The sequence below is a fragment of the Lissotriton vulgaris genome, chromosome 1_2 (genome assembly GCF_964263255.1).
Source record: "Lissotriton vulgaris chromosome 1_2, aLisVul1.2, whole genome shotgun sequence".
In the NCBI taxonomy this organism is placed as follows: Eukaryota; Metazoa; Chordata; class Amphibia; order Caudata; family Salamandridae; genus Lissotriton; species Lissotriton vulgaris.
Window position 1 is genome coordinate 295,325,644 of NC_141686.1, and position 19,458 is coordinate 295,345,101.

The window sequence follows — 19,458 nt, forward strand, 5'->3', positions numbered from 1 at the left end:
CTGTCAACTGTTGTCGCTCAAACTCCACGCAAGAAGGTGGAGGCAAGACAGGTTTGGGTGGAGGACCATCCCCTGCTGCTGCAACAGAAGATCCTCCCGAACAGGCAGTCTGATCGGAGGATCGATGGCCATGGGTAATAGTTCAGGATACCAGACTCTTCATGCCCAATCCAGGGTCACAAGAATGACTAGGGCCCGGTCGCGCTTGATCTTCAGCACTCTGGGCAGAAGTGTTATAGCGTATAGAAGACCGCAACTCCACTTGCGACAAAAAGCGCCGCCTAGCGAGTGCTGCCTTGGGAATTCCAACGCGCATAACTGCTGACATTGTGCATTCACTTCAGTGGCGAATAGATCTAACCAACGCTCTCCCCACTGCTGAAAGAGACCTTGCAACACCTTCGAGTGAAGATGACATTCATGATCCATCATGCACCTGCGGCCGAGTTTGTCCACTCTGGTGTTCAGAGAACATGCCGGGAGTTGAACCACCAGAGATATGCCCTGATGTTCCAGCCATGTCCAAAGGCAGAGAGCCTCTTGACATATGGTCCACGACCCAACCCTGCCCCCTTTGTTGCAGTACCACATGGCGGTGGTGTTGTCCTTGAACACCTGCCCCACTCTTCCCCTTGACAGAGGGAAGGAATGCCTTTATTGCAAGACAAATTGCCCGAAGCTCCAGAAGGTTGATTTGGAGTCCAGACTCTGCCAGAGACCAGAGGCCTCTGACCTTGGCCTCACCCATCTGGCCGCCCCACCCTAGCAGTGATGAATCTGTCACCACTGTGAACTCTGCTTGGGAAGGGAGAGGGATCTGCCGTTGACCCAATCCTAGTTTATTAGCCACAACAGCAATTGACGTGCAGTGCCCTCTGAGATCCGGATGCAATCGGAAAGATAACCCCTGATGCTGTACCCACTGGAACTTCAGGTCCCACTGCAGAGCCCGCATATGCCACCGGGCATAGTCCACCAGCAGGATGCAGGAGGCCATGAGGCCCAATAGCCTCAGGGTCATTTTAACTGAATCCCGGGATAGAGGCTGAAAGATCAGAATAATAGTCAGAATATTCTGGACGCGCTGCTCGGGAGGATGAGCCTGAAACTGTGCTGTGTCCAGAACCGCTCTGATGAAAAGGAACTTCTGAGAGGGAATCATTTCATTTTCATTCTTTATTTCGATCGATTAGATCATAAATGATTACATCCAAAATTAAAAAACACAATTAATTTTAACAAGTCCATTGAGCATGAATTAAACAAGGAGAGTGCAGTTTTCATCCTAATATACAGATTCAGGCTGTTACTATAGTTTGCCTATCACAAATCGAAAGTTAGATTTAAAAGATCTTAAATTAATTGCACTATATTTCAATTAAAAGTCAGCAAAACATAAAATTGTTGTAAAACTTATACCGAATCTGTATCAAAATTCATGCAACGAGTACGTATGTGCCACATCGCAGTTCAAAATTTGGCTACCGCAAACACAGTCGGGGGTGATACGTCCGTTTTTAAAATGCTGTAAGCAGGCAAGTAATGCCTAAACACTAAGCTTTTAAGAAGGGGAACAAGCCAATACTTTCTAGGTTTCTGGTAGGTCTTGCAGAAAAATATGACATGCAAATCATTTTCCTATTGGTGTGGGCATGCTGGACAGTGCTCTGGAGTAGGGGGCTGAGACCAGGTACTGCTGAGTGCTCTGAGAGGGAGTGTGCCGTACCTCCACTGTAAAAATAATTTTCTTGTCAGGACAGGGCTAATTGTATCAAGGACAAGTTCCCGGTGATATGAATCTTTGGATTGAATAAATAAGTGTGTTAGGGACCCCAGGCGTGGATTCTGTAGTAGAGATGTTATTTTAGAGTCATAATAGTCCTTTGATAGAGATTTGCGTGAAACCTTGCTACAAGCATTTGCTGGGTCTAACCACAGTTCCGGCCTTCCCAGGCTCTAACATGTTTTTTTTATGTATTTTAGCCAGGGAATGTTCGTTATGTTTGGTAAGGATAAAATCTCTTGCAACTCCATCCTGTAGCTCATGAGCTCCGGGGTACAACAGATTAGTCGCCAGAAGGTTAGTGGTTTTAACCCCAGTTCTTCCTCAGTTGTTCTTAGGCCCAGATCTAATCTGAGCGGGAAGAGTGGGGTGCTTGGTGGTAAGGCTACCATCTGCCTGATGAATTTATTCTTAGTGGTTGTCAGGTTTTGGGCGGGTATATGCCCCCACAACTCCCCCCCCCGTGTGTGACTGCCCCCCGCGCCTGTATTTTATAAATTTGGAGCACTGGGCCTAGGGGTTTGTAAGTTGATCTGTTTGCCATCCTGGAGATACCACCCGTTAACGGAGCTAATTTGATATTAGCCTTTGTCCGATGTGTATCCCAGGTTGATTGATGGTCACCCCTAGGTACTCAAATGTGTGGACCCTCTCTAGTCTCAGTGCGCCTATGGTGGGATTTGGACGTGTAGAAGGTGGAGGGCTGAGAATCATATATTTAGTTTTCATGGCATTGATCTCCAGTCCCCGCTCAACACAAAAGGTTACGAACCCATCCAAGACCCGTTGTATTCCCATTGGGGATTTTGACAGCAGCAGGGTGTCATCCGCAAACATGATAGTGGGCACCCTGCTGGCGTTGAGCTTTGGGGCATCAATGTCGGCTATCCTAGTCAGGTGGTCGATTACCCCGTTAACAAAGAGGCAGAACAGGGTGGGTGCAAGCACACAGCCCTGTCTCACCCCCTGTCAACGGGGAATCTTCTTGAGAGCATCCCATCTCTACCACACCTGACCAGTGCATAGTTTTCTTGGTGCAATCTTGTCAAGATATTCAGAGGGAATACCCATCTCCGCCAACACGGACCACAGTCTGGATCTTGGAACCAAATCGAAGGCGGCACGCTGGTCTGCAAAGACCGTATATAAACTGCCTCCCTTGATTATAGCAGTTTTCCAAAACAAAAGATTCAGTCGGAAAATCTAGTCCGTTGTTGAGATCTTTCTCCGGAAACCTGCCTGGTAGGGGCTAAGAATGGAGAACTCCTCGATCCAGTTTTGGAGGCGATCTAATATCAGCCTGCCGAATAGTTTTTGGGACACATCGATAAGGCTGATGGGCCTGTAGTTGGCTGGAAGCAGAGTCGATCCCTTCTTAAATATAGGGACAATCTCTGCTCCCAGCCAAGTACAGGGCATCTCCATGCCCCTTAAAATGGCGTTAAAAATTGTCAGCAGGTAGGGAGCCCATATATCCGGTTCTTGTTTAAATATGTCGCCCGGGAGCCCATCTAGGCCAGGTGCCTTTCCTGAAGCCAGCCCTGAAATGGCCGCCCGTACCTCCACCTCTGAAAAAAGATCCCCCTCTAGCAGTGTACTCGTAATTGGCAATACTTTGGTTGGGTCCCTATCTCCATCCGTGTACAAGGTCTGGAAATGGTCTTGCCAGACCTTGGCTGAGATATTAGGCTCAATGACGGGAGATAGTTCCTCAGACCCTGTATTCACTAGTCGCCCAAACTTCCGGGAGTCCTTAACAGCTAGTGCACTAGTCAAATTCTCCCATTTATCGTAGTCCCATTCCGCCTTGGCGTGGGTGATCAGCCGCTTATAATCCCTTCTCCTTTCCTGTATAAGAGATCTGTTTTTGCCTTCCTTAATGGTAGTCAGTGTAGGAGAGTCGGGTCTGCTATCCTATGGTCACCCCAAATTTTTGCTTTTTGCTTCACTGGTTTATGACTTAATGTGGCTGTGGGCCTGCTAATCAGACCCACAGCCTGCTGTTCTATCTCTAAATTAATGCAAATGCACTCTAGGTGCATTACGAATTGGAACTGGTTCACCTTATAGGCCCCTGTAACAGTGTACTCCAGGTACCCAGGGCATAGGTGTATCCAAGGCCTACCAGGGGCTGCAGCATGTATTGTGCCACCCCTGGCCTGACCTCCATATTTGGCACAACTGGCTGATCACTCAGCTGGGGTAAGTTGCTGTAATCACCTCTTACTTAGATATAGTATCCCTATATCTAACCCTAACTGGACACATGGTAACCTATAAGCCACTCCTATGGAAGGCCTCAGCAATACTGGAGGCAGAGTGCTTGGTTTCATGTGAGATAGTGCTCTAGCATTAGCTGAGCCTGTCCGCAACTGTCGGGAACAACTCCCTTAGCTGTTCCGGGATATTGCCATACCATATACTCTTAAGTGCATTATAACCCTTGCGGTTATATGCTAACTTTGGTTTGGCTTTATCAAAACATGTCGAGTAAGGTGTCATACGATTTGGAATACTATCCCCTCGACAGTCCTGTCAACGGGGATAGCATTCCACCCTTCTAGAGGGACACAACATGTACCTAACCTGAACCCCGGTTAAAGTTAAACTCGAGCCTCAGCATCACAAAATGGATGCTGCCACCACAGACACAAGTCTGACCTCCTGCTGCTGGGAGTCCTTCCAGCGAGGGAGGCTTGGACAAAGGGTTTCCTGCCTTGGGAGGTGCGAGCACCAACCCAGACAGGATTTTGTGTATTGGGTAGGACAGGGCTGAATAGATTGAGACATGCCTGGGGCACACAAGGTGTCCCTGTGCATAAGCCAGTCCAAACCGGTGCTGGGGCTTTCCAGCCCCAGTCCTGGCGCGGAGCTGGACAAAGGAAAGGGGGTGTAACCGCCCCCCTTCCTGGTCCCACCCAGAGGAGGGACCTAGCAGGTGATCCACCCCTCAGATTGGAATAAGAGTGGGAGCAGTGCCATAGCACCTCAGATCATCCTGAAATCAACTTGAAACAAAGAAGAAGACTGGACTTCGACATTCTGCTGCACAGAAGACTGAAGAGTATCTCCCTTGTGGCCTAGGAGTGACCACCCTGTGAACACAGGCACCATCCAGCAACTCGACGTCTGCTTCGACGCCGCCTCCTGCCGGAGCCCAGAGCCCAATGAAACCCAGACTCCCAGACATCTCAGAGCCCGACCCACAGTCCCTGCAAAGAAGAGACCCGTGGAGGCACTGAGAGACGTGGGACCGCCCATCTCGAAATACCCTCGAGAAGCTGACTGCGCAGCACCCGAGGCACCCTCGACGCTGTGCTTTGGGGTTTGAGAAACCCCAACACCGAGCAGTATTTGCACTGAAGATCAGCCCCCCAGCATCTCCACGATCCGCGTGGGGCCCTTTTGCACTTTGCCACTCGACGTGCCATCCCGGCCACTTGCCACGTGGCTAGCGGCCATCTTGGCGATGAAACCTACAATCAACACTGCGGGTCTGGTTGCTCCAGACTTGCCCTCGCTCCTGTAAAAAGGAGCACCCGCTCTGACCTTGCTGGTCCGAGTGATAAGCTTTATTCACTTCCTGGGTGCTTTGAATTAGCCAAGGCCTGTTTGCTCCAATCAAGTTGCCGACCCCTTCATCAGCTAGAACCTTCGTGGGACAGCTTGTGATCGACTCCTGGACGTCCTGGACCTCTTCGTGTCCACGTGGCTGCAGAGACAATCTTCACCTCTTCGCCTGTTTGCACCCGACATCGCTTGGTTCCATCCTGGTTATACTGTAGTCACTGGCTAGTGACTTTGAACATTGTCCCCTCTGCTTTCAGGCCTTCACCTCTTCAGATCGATCCACCCTTGGATCCACCGGAACTCTCCTCGACGACCCGCCTGCAGCATCTTCATCTTCAGGCACCATCGACCTGCGTGACGAAACTCGACACTACTTTGCACCTGTGCACCCGCTTCCTGTGGGTGAGGTAACTCAGCAACGCCAGTGTTCCTACACTGGTACACACCTCTAGTGTCTAGGTCTTAAGTTTTGTCCTTCTAGGTCAGTCGGAAGGTTCCTTAAACACTAACTTTGTAACTTTTACGCACCATTGACATTGCATTGGTGTATGCGGGCACTTTAAGCGCTGCACCCGAGTCCCGCGGGCCTTTTCCGATTTCTTCACTGTTAGTCCCAAACAGCTCCAGCGATTCCCAAGGCCCTAGGCCTACTTCCTTTGAGCTAGGTGGTTCTTATACCACTATTTCAGTATATTGTTTAGGTGGCCCCTAGGGCTCATCCATATTGTGCAACTTTTGAATATTTAAACTGTTTTGTTTTAACGCATTTGCTTCTGTGCTCATAAAGAGTATAGGGGATATTTGTAGTAAATAAATATATATATATTTTCCATATATATCTGTGTGGTGTCCTTTCATTTGGTATTCAAGGGGATTTTGTATGGTAAAACAGCTTGCTTCACATGCCTATACAGAGTTTAGCCTAAGACTGCTTTGTCCACGCTACTAGGATAGCTGGTCTATAAGGTTGACTTACAACCAATCATCATAAGGGTTGCTTGGCATGGTACATGATGATCACTAGAACTAGTGAGCATCATATACCAGGCCAACTTCTCACAGTCAGTAGGTCAGATTTAGCCTTTCGGCATGCCACATTATACCAGGTAGGGCAATGTGGCCTCCCTCCCCCTGACTTTCCCATAGAGAAAAGAACTTCTGCCATGAACTTGATAAGGTCCTCATGTGCCGACCAGAGTTTTGTGTGCGCATCGCCGGTATTAGGTTGCTCCATTAACGCGCACACCTTTTCAAGTATGGGAATGACACAGGCATATAGCCCGAAACCTTCTCTGGGTTAGCGGCTAGCTTTTCCCACCTCACTCTCCGTCTATTATTAACCAGGGACAACCCCATAGCAGGCACGTCTGCGCCAGCCCCGTTTACATTATCAATGCCAGGGAAGGAGTATTCTAGTTCTAACGCATTGTGGTCGCTATCCTCCCTGGATATCACCCTGAAGTCCTCAATGTGCGACCAGGAAGACAGTTGAATTAAAATATTGTATTTTCCCAATAGGCTCTGCGCATTGGAATAACATAAACAGCAGTGTAGACGTAGGACTGAGGTCATCTAGGTCTCTACTGACTATGTTAGACTTAATTTAGGTTTGCGCCAGCTAGCTCAGAGGTCACTGGAAACTTTGACTGAATAGGAAGGGATCAGCTTCCCTGGCTCAGACAAGAAGGGATTCAGCTTCCGACAACCGCATAAACATGACAACTTTGCTCCCTCAGAATAAGAGTCAATCTCTAGAGTCGTGTGAAACAATAGACAGTTATTTCACTCAGTCAGACGTGCATACTTAGTTTCACCAGAGTGCAGAGAATAGAGAGACAGGTGTTTTCAATAAAAGGTATAATTTATTGAGCAGTCTTCCTTCTCATGTAAGAGAAATGAATTGCCACAATTGCAATACTTAATGTAAAGTAAAGTACGTACAGTAAAAGGAGTATTATGAAATAATACTGTAAAAGCATTGATGTGGTTTCTTAGCCATAAGACACTTTAAAAATGGATAAAATATATATACATATATACATAGGCTAACGTGCTCAACTGGTGCTTCTAAAATACGCCTACCCCGGTGTACCTGACCTAAGCCTAATACGTGGAAAGGAGTAAGTAAGTAGCATATTGAGTTAAGTAAGTTTTGCCAAGAATCTGACTCAAGAATTCTCTCTAAGGGTTTAGTCAGCACTGTACCTTGGGAATAGAATGTAGGAGGTCTGGTATCTCTCTCTCAGGTCTTGATCAGTCACCCACAAGGGTAGGCTGGAAACGCCGGAGCTGGATTTTCTCTGCAGGAGAAAAGACAGCGTCTTTCTCAGCGCGTCAAAGAGGAGGGGCAGCGTCCGTGGGATCTCTGCGTCTGCTGGGCTCTCGGCAAGTAGATTAGCTGCTCTGCTCCAGAACCACCACCGTGTGTTTGCTTAAGGCAGCGTTGGTATATTTATACCTGAAAGGTGCCGAGTTTGACGAAAGGTTTGGACATAAGACGTCAATAAAGATGTCACTAAGAACTGGCCGTTCTTACAGTGCTCGCAGGAGTTCTATTACAAATCAAAACAAAGCAAGCGGGGATTTCCCAGGTTGCTGGAGGTTTGGTGTGTTGAAAGAACGTGTTGTGCTTTCTAGGAATCTAAGGAAATAGCTTTTGCCATGCCTTGGGCTGCAAGGGCGATTTACTGAAATATGGATCTGTTGCTTATGCCATTATAGGGGTATTTATTGATTATAGCCGTGTAAGGGCATAAAATGGTAATATTGATTCAGGTTCCTAGATAAAAACACTACAATACATGGCAAAAGCTACTTCCTTAGATTCCTAGAAAGCACAACAAGTTCTTTCAACACACCAAACCTCCAGCAACCTGGGAAATCCCCACTTGCTTTGTTTTGATTTGCAATAGAAATCCTGCGAGCACTGTAAGAACGGCCAGTTCTTAGTGACATCTTTATTGACGTCTTATGTCCAAACCTTACGTCAAACTCGGCACCTTTCAGGTATAAATATACCAACGCTGCCTTAAGCAAACACACGGTGGTGGTTCTGGAGCAGAGCAGCTAATCTACTTGCCGAGAGCCCAGCAGATGCAGAGAGCCCACGGACGCTGCCCCTCCTCTTTGACGCGCTGAGAAACATGCTGTCTTTTCTCCTGCCGAGAAAATCCATCTCCGGCGTTTCCAGCCTACCCTTGCGGGTGACTGATCGAGACCTGAGAGAGAGATACCAGACCTCCTACATTCTATTCCCAAGGTACAGTGCTGACTAAACCCTTAGAGAGAATTCTTGAGTCAGATTCTTGGCAAAACTTACTTAACTCAAACTGCTACTTACTTACTCCTGCCCACGTATTAGGCTTAGATTAGGTACACCGGGGTAGGCGTATTTTAGAAGCACCAGTTGGGCACGTTAGCCTATGTATATATGTATATATATTTTATCCATTTTTAAAGTGTCTTATGGCTAAGAAACCATATCAATGCTTTTACAGTATTATTTCTTATTACTCCTTTTACTGTACGTACTTTACATTAAGTATTGCAATTGTGGCAATTCATTTCTCTTGCATGAGAAGGAAGGCTGCTCAATAAATAATACCTTTTATTGAAAACGCCTGTCTCTCTATTCTCTGCACTCTGGTGAAACTGAATATGCACATCTGACTGAGTGAAATAACCGTCTATTGTTTCACACGACTCTAGAGATTGACTCTTATTCTGAGGGAGCAAAGTTGTCATGTTTATGCGGTTGTCGGAAGCTGAAACCCTTCTTGTCTGAGCCAGCGAAGCTGATCCCTTCCTATTCAGTCAAGAAAGTTTCCAGTGACCTCTGAGCTAACTGGCGCAAAACTAAATTAAGTCTAACATACTCAGTAGAGACCTAGATGACCTCAGTCTTACGTCTACACTGCTGTTTGTTATTCCAATGCGCAGAGCCTATTGGGGAAAATAGGAACTACACTACAATATTTTAATTCAACTGTCTTCCTGGTCGCACATTGAGGACTTCAGGGTGATATCCAGGGAGGATAGCGACCACAATGCGTTAGAACTAGAATACTCCTTCCCTGGCATTGATAATGTAAACAGGGCTGGCGCAGACGTGCCTGCTATGGGGTTGTCCCTGGTTAATAATAGACGGAGAGTGAGGTGGGAAAAGCTAGCCGCTAACCCAGAGAAGGTTTCAGGGCTATATGCCTGTGTCATTCCCATACTTGAAAAGGTGTGCGCATTAATGGAGCAACCTAATACGGGCGATGCGTACACAAAACTCTGGTCGGCACATGAGGACCTTATCAAGTCCATGGCAGAAGTTCTTTTCTCTATGGGAAAGTCAGGGGGACGGAGGCCACATTGTCCTACCTGGTATAATGCAGCATGCCGAAAGGCTAAATCTGACCTACTGACTGTGAGAAGTTGGCCTGGTATATGATGCCTACTAGTTCTAGTGATCATCTTGTACCATGCCAAGCAAACCTTATGATGATTGGTTGTAAGTGAACCTTATAGACCAGCTATCCTAGTAGCGTGGGCAAAGCAGTCTTAGGCTAAACTCTGTATAGGCAAGTGAAGCAAGCTGTTTTACCATACACAATCCCCTTGAATACCAAATGAAAGGACACCACAAAGATATATATGGAAAATATATATATATTTATTTACTACAAATATTCCCTATACTCTTTATGAGCACAGAAGCAAATGCGTTGAAACAAAACACAGTTTAAATATACAAAAGTTGCACAATATGGATGAGCCCTAGGGGCCACCTAATCCATATACTAAAATAGTGGTATAAGAACCACCTAGCTTAAAGGAAGTAGGCCTAGGGCCTTGGGAATCGCTGGAGCTGTTCGGGACTAACAGTGAAGAAATCGGAAAAGGCCCGCGGGACTCGGGTGCAGCGCTTAAAGTGCACGCATACACCAATGCAATGTCAATGGTGCGTAAAAGTTACAAAGTTAGTGTTTAAGGAACCTTCCGACTGACCTAGAAGGACAAAACTTAAGACCTAGACACTAGAGGTATGTACCAGTGTAGGAACACCGGCGTTGCTGAGTTACCTCACCCACAGGAAGCGGGTGCACAGGTGCAAAGTAGTGTCGAGTTTCGTCACGCAGGTCGATGGTGCCTGAAGATGAAGATGCTGCAGGCGGGTCGTCGAGGAGAGTTCCGGTGGATCCAAGGGTGGATCTGAAGAGGTGAAGGCCTGAAAGCAGAGGGGAAAATGTTCAAAGTCACTAGCCAGTGACTACCGTGGAACCAGGATGGAACCAGGCGATGTTGGGTGCAAACAGGCGATGCAGTGTAGCTTGTCTCCTCAGCCACATGGACACGAAGAGGTCCAGGATGTCCAGGAGTCGATCACGAGCTGTCCCATAAAGGCTCTAGCTGATGGCGGGGTCGGCAAGTTGATTGGAGCAAACAGGCCTTGGCTAATGCAAACCACGCAGGAAGTGAAGAAAGCTTATCACTCGGACCAGCAAGGTCAGAGCGGGTGCTCCTTTTTACAGGAGCGAGGGCAAGTCTGGAGCAACCAAACCCGCAGTGTTGATTGAAGGTTTCATCGCCTGGCAGAGGTTTCAGAGGATTCAAAGGCCTGGATTTTTGTGTCGTGACGGGGAGTCCTTGATTGGCTATGGTGTTAGACCCTAGGTGAGTCGATTTGGGAGCTCCTTCAGTGGGCTGGGGAATTAAAGGATGGGTGGAGGTTGGCTCAAGTTGTGGAGTTTTTGGAAGCTGTCTAGGATCCTTCGTTGGGTGAACTAGTGTACCCCTCTAATTCGTAGGTTCAGCCCCGCCCCTATCGACTTTGTTATCAACTTTAAGGGCATCTGCTAAGCGCACCGTTGACTTTTCTATGGTCGTTAGCCTAGCCTCAATCTTTATTAAGCGGGCTTCTAGAGGGCTAAGGAGAGACCTCAGGAGAGCGGCAATGTTAGCAATAGTAATGTCGCCTCCTTCAGTCGGGCTAGAATTGTGATTCGCCTGCTCCGTTACCTGGAGAGGTGAGTTCACTAGAGATGTTGGTGTAGTTTTCTCGAGTGGTGTAAGTGCAGATTTGCTATTTTCTACAGAGTCAGCCCCCAGTAAAGGATTATGCTTGACAACTTTTGCCTTACGACCGCCTGGGTGTTGAGTCACACTTTTCCTTTTCGGTATTGCACCTTCCCTAACTCCCTGCTTTAAGCGACTGGCTCTAGGATTAGGACTTACAATGTTAACAGCAAGGGGAGGGGAACTAGATTGTATGTGGAGCTCTGGTGGGGTAGTTCATTAAAAGAGATCGAAGTATCTACGTCAGGCGTAACCGCTACCCCACTGTTCCCAATATCCCCTGTACCAATCGGCATGCGATCAAGTTCTTTCTCAGGAGTCCTTGCTTGTGCTATGGTTCCCATAGAAGATCTTCTTACCCATTCGATTTCCTGGGATATACGCCGTTCCAATACTGTGATTTCATCAATCAGGAGGGTGCCCGCTTTAACAAAGTATTTGTCCAAAGTGCCAGTAGGCACTCCACCGCCCAGCGCACTTTTGCTCCTTGTTTCTCTTTTAGACATTGTCCTTTCGCTGTAAGTAGAAGTCTAGCTTGGGCGTGCAGGAGAGGACCCAAAGGGGATGGCCCGTACCGGTCTCGACCGTCCTCAATCGGCCTCAAACGGCCCGCCCTTTGCCTGGGCTTCGCCCCGTGCTCCGTCCCACGCGCGTCCCGTGTACCGCTGGAAAAGGGCGTACTTAAATAGGGGGTATTTGAGGCGGGAAGCGACACCAGCTGCGCCGAGTTGTTCAATGCGCGATGCTTGCTGGGTCTCGCAGTCCCAGCCCCTGCAGGCGGTGTAGTTCTGCCCCAATTCGGCGTTTAACGCTCTCCCCAGAATTTGTGGCAAAAAGGATGAGGCTCCGTATCAGGAACGTCCAGGGTCCCAATGAATTTCAAATGACCCAGGAACGGCTGGCGAGCGGGAATCAGGTATGACTTTGGCACACTGATGGTGATCTCCAGCGAAGGCAGGAGGTCAGCTGTAGTCTGGAGGTGGGCGAGCCTGCTTTCAACAGCCAGTTGTCGAGATAGGGGAAGACTGGAACCCTTGCTCTGCGCAGATGAGCTGCGACCACCACCATCACTTTCGTGAACACCCGAGGCGCTGGTAAGGCTGAATGGGAGAACGTAAACTGAAAGTGCTCGTGGCCTACCATGAACCGTAGGTAATGCAGATGGGCCGGAGGGACGGGGATGTGAAAAAAAAGTCCTCCAAGTCCAACGCTACTATCCGGTCTCCATGGTCAAGAGCAGACAATACCTGAGCCACTGTCAACATTTTGAACTTCTCCTTCTGGAGGAAGCAGTTGACGTTCCGAAGATAAAAGATAGGACGCAGGCCCTTACCCTTCTTGGGCACCCGAACATAGTGGGAACAACCACCACAACCTACTTCTGGGGCAGGAACACGCTTGATGGCTCCCTTCGCCAAGAGGGCCAAGTGATCCTCTGACATGCGATGGGCGTGAGGTGGCATTGATGGAGGGGTAGTCTCGAAGGCGAGGGAGTAGCGCCATCGGACTATCCGCAAAACCCATCTGTCCGACGTGATGTTGAGCCAGTGGGGGAGGTGATGGTGAATCCTGCCGCCCACTGGCGAATGGCAGCCATGAAAGGTCGGACTAGGAGGGCTTGAAGGCTGCTGCAGAGGGGGTGCTGGTGGATTGGGCTGGCCGCTGGCCCCCAGACCCACAAGGCTGGACAGCTTGCACAGGCCTGGGGCTCTCGACGGGATGTGGCGGGGCACCCTTTCCGTAGCCACAAAAGGGGTTAAAGGCAGACTGCGCTGGGTGGGAGGTAAATGCGAGGCCCAAGGACCTGGCCGTAGCCCCGGAATCCTAACAGAGCTCAAGCGCATTGTACACCTTGACGCCAAAACAAGCGACAGCCATTAAAGGGCATGTCCAAAAGCATAGCTTGGACATCACCAGAAAAGCCAGTAGACCTCAGCTAGGTATAGCATCTAAGGGCTACCGACATGGAAATCGTCCTGCCTAGTGAGTCGGCGGTGTTCTTCCCACATCAGATGGCGAACTTCGCAGCATATCTCCCTTCGGCAACTGGAGGGAGAGCACGGACCGGGCCTTTTCCAGGCACTGTGGCAGCACCTGCAAAACCGTGTCCCACACGAGAGGGAGTAACGGCCCAAAAGACATGCAATGTTCACTGACCGCAGTCCCAAGCTGGAGGAAGAAAACAATTTTCCCAAGGTGGTCCAACTTCTTGGATTCCCTATCAGGTGGTGCATTACGGATGGAGCCCTTGGAAGTCGAGGCTTGGAATACCAAGCTCTCAGGAGTAGGGTGTGAGAGGAAAATGGGGTCCCCGGGGCTGGGCGGTGGCATCAGGCAATCATCCTATCCACAGGAACCCCTGTATTGAGCTTGGACAAAGTGCCCAAAAGCATGGCCTCATTGAACGGCAGCAGGGGCTGCTGCCGGCTGAAGCACCTCGGTCAGGAGGTTAGTCCTTACCGCCACCTTAGAAAGCTCAAGGTTTATGGCCTCGGCCGCCCTACGCAACACCACTGCGTAAGATGCACACTCCTCCATAGCCACAGTAGAGGGAGGAAGCATGCCAAGGTCTGGTGAGGTTTCCAGACCACTAGCATCACCCAACTCCTCTGTCCAGTCCTGGTCCTCTAACTGGTCTTCTAGAAGATTCACAGACCCCCCTCCCAGTCCTCCTCACCCTCCCCTGGTAGCCACTCAGGGCGATAGGAAACACCAGAGGAAAACAGGAGTACAAAAGTACCGGACACTACCGGTCCAGAAATTGGTCCGGCTCCGTGCCTACATCGAGGGGGAGGCTGGGGTCGACGTCGGATGGGGACATAACTGGCAGAGGTGTCGTCACCGGATTCAGCACCGGAGGTGTACAAAGTCAACTGGTGCCATTCCAGATCCAGCCTGGATTCTTGTGGTCCCAGAGCCGCTGGTATCGCAGGTCTAGAGCCTCAGCCGAATTCACTGGGCCCAAGGGTGCACTGGCAGAGTCGGGCTGCCCCATTTGGAATGCAAGGCTTCGTAAAAGTTGCGAAGCTGGGCAGGGGTCACTCCAGCTCCCAGAAAGGCTGGAGTCGACCCAACATGCCCTGCAGACAGGCTGACTACCTTCCACTTCCCGCTTCAGCTGACGGACGGGAAGAATGCAAAGAGCGACAATGGTTCGCCTTCTTCGACTTACCTGAAGACTAAGACTGATGACGAGTGGTGGTGGTGGCTCCACGAACTCCCTCTCGACCAGGACTTCGAACGGCATGTAGCAGACTGCTGGGCCTCTAGAAGCTTTCGGGATTGCTCCCGCAACGACTTCAGGTTCATGGCCCAGCAGCCGGAGTACGATTTCAGGTGGTGATCACGCTACAAGCACCAAAGGCACACGAGATGTGGGTCAGTGACAACATAAATTTGTGACAAGAGTGGCAAGCCTTGAAGCCGGTCCGATGTGACATTCCTCTGTGAACCAGGAGTTGAACGAATCAAAAAATGTGTTGACAAAAGTCGTAAAAACGGAGACAAAACTTGACTCGAGGTACCGCTCTCTGGATCTGCGCTGGCTGGCGCAGAAAAAGAAAGAACTGATGTCCGAGCGCAAGGGCAGCGTCCAAGTACATACGTAATTCCGTCGACCACTATGCCAATGACAAAAGCGGGTTCGACCGACAACACGGGATACTGCTGAGGAAAAAATTCTCCAGATCCAGTCTGGCGCCTGGGGGTAATTCTAAGGTGAGGAATCCATAAATGTCTCTTTCAGATAATACATGCACCCAGAGGTACCCCCCTAAACCAGACTAGTCCTCTAATGTGCTGGCTGACTTGGCCTGTCCAGTCTGCCAGCACAGATGGGTTTTTGGTCCCCTATGGGGCAAGAGCCCTGCTCTCAGAGGTCAAAAACAATACCTGCTTTGGCAGGAGGTGTTTACACCTCCTCCAGCAAGATGGCTTGCAAATTTGCATGTCAATGCTTCAAAGAGGACACAGCCTTTGATGTGTGAGCCTGGCTTCCCCCAGTTCTGGAGGATGCCACCCCCTGCACCGAGGTCTATTTGGCACCAGGTCAGGTACAAAATTAGCTATGCAGGAGGCATGTTTCACTGCCAGGCTGGACATACCTCTAAGATGGGCAGGCTGAACACAAAACGTAGGATTCCACCATCTTTGTGTGGTAGAATTAGGAACTTTGGTACATGGTGATGCCCACTCCCCACTGGAAGTGGTCATCTAAGATGTGTAGTGACCCCAGTGTTAAGTAGCCCATTGGCTACTACCCTCCACTCCCTAAATGCCCCTAAATTGAGTATTTAGGTGCCCCCCTGAAACCAGGAAGGCTAATGTTACTTACCCAGTAAGCATCTGTTCTTGGCATGTAGAGCTCTAGATTCACATGCTTTGCCTACTCCTGCCATCCAGTGTTGGATATGGATGTTTGCAAATTGTTTTTCTTTCCTACTCATGAGGTTGCTAGTGCACATGGTCTTCGAATCCATTGTTAGATTGTTTTCCCACAAGAGGGTGAGAACGGAGTAAGTGTAGTATAGAGATGACCATGCATATAAATGTATAATGAAGAACTGCAACTCAGGTACCCGGGGAGGTGGGTGGGCGCCTATGAATCTACATACCAAGAACAGATGCTAACTGGGTAACATTATCCGTTTGTGGCATGTGTGCTGTAGATACACATGGCTTTGTATAGACTACAAAGCAGTATACTCCCAAAGCGGCAGCTAACCTGTAGATGTTGCAGTTGTTTGAAATAGTGTTTTAAGTACTGCTTGGCCTACATTCGCTTGTTGAGGTGCCAACACATCTACACACTAGTGTTTGGTAAATGTGTGTGGGGTAGACCAAGTAGCTCCCTTACTGTAGGAAGCTAGCTCTGTATATACTATACCAACATGAGTTATAGTGTGCAGAGTCCAGTGGCACCCCAAAGGTAGGCAGAGGTAAACGTAGATAGCACCTTACTCTCCATTTGTGGTAGTGTGGGTGAGTAGTAAGGCTTTATCAGAGGGTAATGTTAAGCATTTATTGTACACAACCAATCAGCAAATTATGTCACACACTCAAAGACAGAAACTGAGACCAATTTTGTTTGTATCAAAAATATTAAGTTAATTTATTTCTGGAACCAAGCCAAGACTGGCACAGGTAAGTGAAATAAATGCTTTGCAAAATATTATGCAGCGTTTACAGGTGAACGCAAGTTCAAAATGCAGTTAGATTACTCTTTCTACTCAGTGTGATATGCCTAGATATCACACAGACATTAGCTAGAGAAAAGGTAAGTAAAATCAGTTTTGAACAATTGGTATTTCAGGTTACCATACGAATCAACTCCACACTTGGAAAAATTTTCAGAGAAACAACAGTCAATGGATTCCAATGGAGAGAAATTAAGTTATTGGTTACCAGATAAGTACTCAGTCTTTTGGGTTGAGATTCTGGGGTAAGAACAAGGGTTCCCCCACGGTTAAGGATGCACTCTCGATACACCCTCAGCAGCACTAGGGCAGCAGGGTACAGAGTGCTGAGGCCCAATGTTATCCAATGGGGGATGCATCTGGTTGATGGCTGCTTACGAGCAGGCTCCTGGTGTTAGGCTCAGGGCAAAGGGGGATCAGAGTTCGCACCGCAAAATACACCCGCAGAGGCTCAGTGGCAGCTAGGTGCAGGGTGCTGTTTTGGCGTCAGGTACCCTGTTAATTGCAATGGGAATTCTCTGGTTTCAGCAAAGACTGCAGGCTCGGGGACGTCGACCTGCTGGAGGTGACCACCGGTTAGAGAGGTAAGTTGCGATGCCTAGGGATGCTGGGACACCCGTCGGTTGGGCCACCCAAGGCCGTGGGGCTTCAGGTGCAGAGTGTCTTTACGCTTCAAGTTCTCTTACCAGCTCCGGTCACGGGTAATCTCCAGAAAAAGGCTGGAGGCTTCGCTGGGAGATTTGAGGCAGGTAAGAGATCAACAGATCTCGGGTCAGGATCGCCGGGGAGACCTTCTTGTGGTGTTGGGCCACTCGAACTAAGGCAGTGGGCGACGGGTGCAGAGTAGTCAGACTCACGGATTTGGCCGGAGCCAGCCAGTGGGTGAACAAATCTGGTGTTCACGGGAGACAGTCTTTTCTTTGGAAGGCAGGGCAGGTCCTAGGGTTGTTGAAGTTGTTGGCTGCAGGAAACACCGGAGTTTCGTTTCTGCAGGTTCAAGGTGGGGACAGGCCAGTAGGGCTGGGGACAAGTCAGTGTGCATCCTCCTCTTCTTAGCTTCAGCACTGCTGTTTGGTCCTCCTTTTCTTAACGTCGTTTAGAGGCAAGGGTCGGCGTGGTCCCTAAATACTACATTTAGGGGCATTACAGGTAAGTAAAGGTTGGGACAAATAGGTCCCTTCCTTAAGGTGGGTACACCTCTTATCATGCCACCCTCCAGTGGGAGGGGGGCATATGCCTCACTCTAGTTGGCTGAGTACTCCCCCCCCCTCCCCCTCCCCCCATCTGCAAGATGGTGGGGACAGAGTTGGGCTTTATCTCGCCTCCCTTACCTAATGAGTGGGGTTGGCAAAGGTGGACATACCTCCCTCACTCACTTGGTTTTCCCACAGATTTTCCCGCCCAAAGTGGAGGTGAGAACCGGTGGGGGCCAGTTGCTGAAAGCAGCAAAGAACCTGGGGAAGCTCACAAAGGCGGCAAACCTATGAAGCTTCCCCTTCGTGGACCCTGCCCATCCTGGGAGAGGAGGCTTGGCACCTCATCCCAGGATGTGCATTGTTTGACCCAAGAGCAGCTCTTGACCCAGAGGTCCAGAAACATGTCTGGTGGTCACAGCTGGTGAGCAGCTTCTCAGCATGGACACTAATATTAGGTCGTTTTTCAAGGGGCATCTTTAAAATGCCCTTGGTGTGCATTTTTCATTACAACCCACACTGGCATCAGTATGGTTTTAATGTGCTGAGAAGTTTGATACCAAACTTCCCAGTTTTCAGTAAAGCCATTAGGTACTGTGGAGTTCATAATGACAAACTCCCAGCACCCTATACTCTTAATAGCATTACTGCACTTGCAATGTCTAAGAATTGATAGACACTGTAGGGGTACAGGGCTCATAAACCTGTACCCTCACCACTGGTGTAGTGCACCCAGCTAGAGGGGTGGCTGACCTATGCCAGAGCAGTGTGTTGTAGGCATGGCACACAGGGATGCGTGCCATGTCGACTCCACTTTGTTCTGCACCAAAACACAGTCTTCAAAGGCAGTGCGTGTGTGTAAAGGTACAGGGCCTCTAAGGGTAGCACAGTAAGTTCTGCAGCCCTTAGATGCTTTACCTGGCCACAGTGCCCTTGATACCTGTGGTACCATCTACAAGGGACTGACCTGTGGCCAAAGAGTGCCAATCAGGTTTATTTTTCCATGCAGTTTAGGGAAAGAACATAGGCCCGGGGTACCTGTTTGGCAGGAACCCAGGGCACACTCAGTCAAAGCACATCAGCAGGTCAGCAAAAAGAGGGGGCAACCTTACCAAAAAGAAGGCACTTTCTTACACTTACATATGTCAGCTAGAGGAATATTACCTAAAAAGGCTAGAGAAGACTATTTTGGGAGTGGAAGGTGCTCTGGGGTATTAATAAAGTTCTTTTAGCTTTAGTGTAGCATGTTTGAATGCATTTAACAATCCATTCTGCAATACCAGATTTAGAGATGAGATTGCCTATGTAAGGCGGGACAAATGCAACAAACAGTTATTTTGTTTTGCGAGAGTCTTGTTTTATCTATGTAGTACAATAAAGCTCTTAACGTCAAGCGTGTGAAGAGCGCATTCTGCTACAGAATCAGATTGAGGAAATAAAGATTGGTAACACAAGCGATCAGTTTCTATGAAAAGCAGAAACCACTTTGGAAAGGAATTTAGGGTTGGTGGGTAGAACGACCCAGTCTTTGTGTAGCTGAAGGAAAATGCTACTTACCAGAATGCATCTGTTCTTGGCATGTAGGGCTGCAAATTTACACACTACTGCATAGATCGCCAGCTGGTGGGGGGTCTGGATGATTACACTTTGTTGT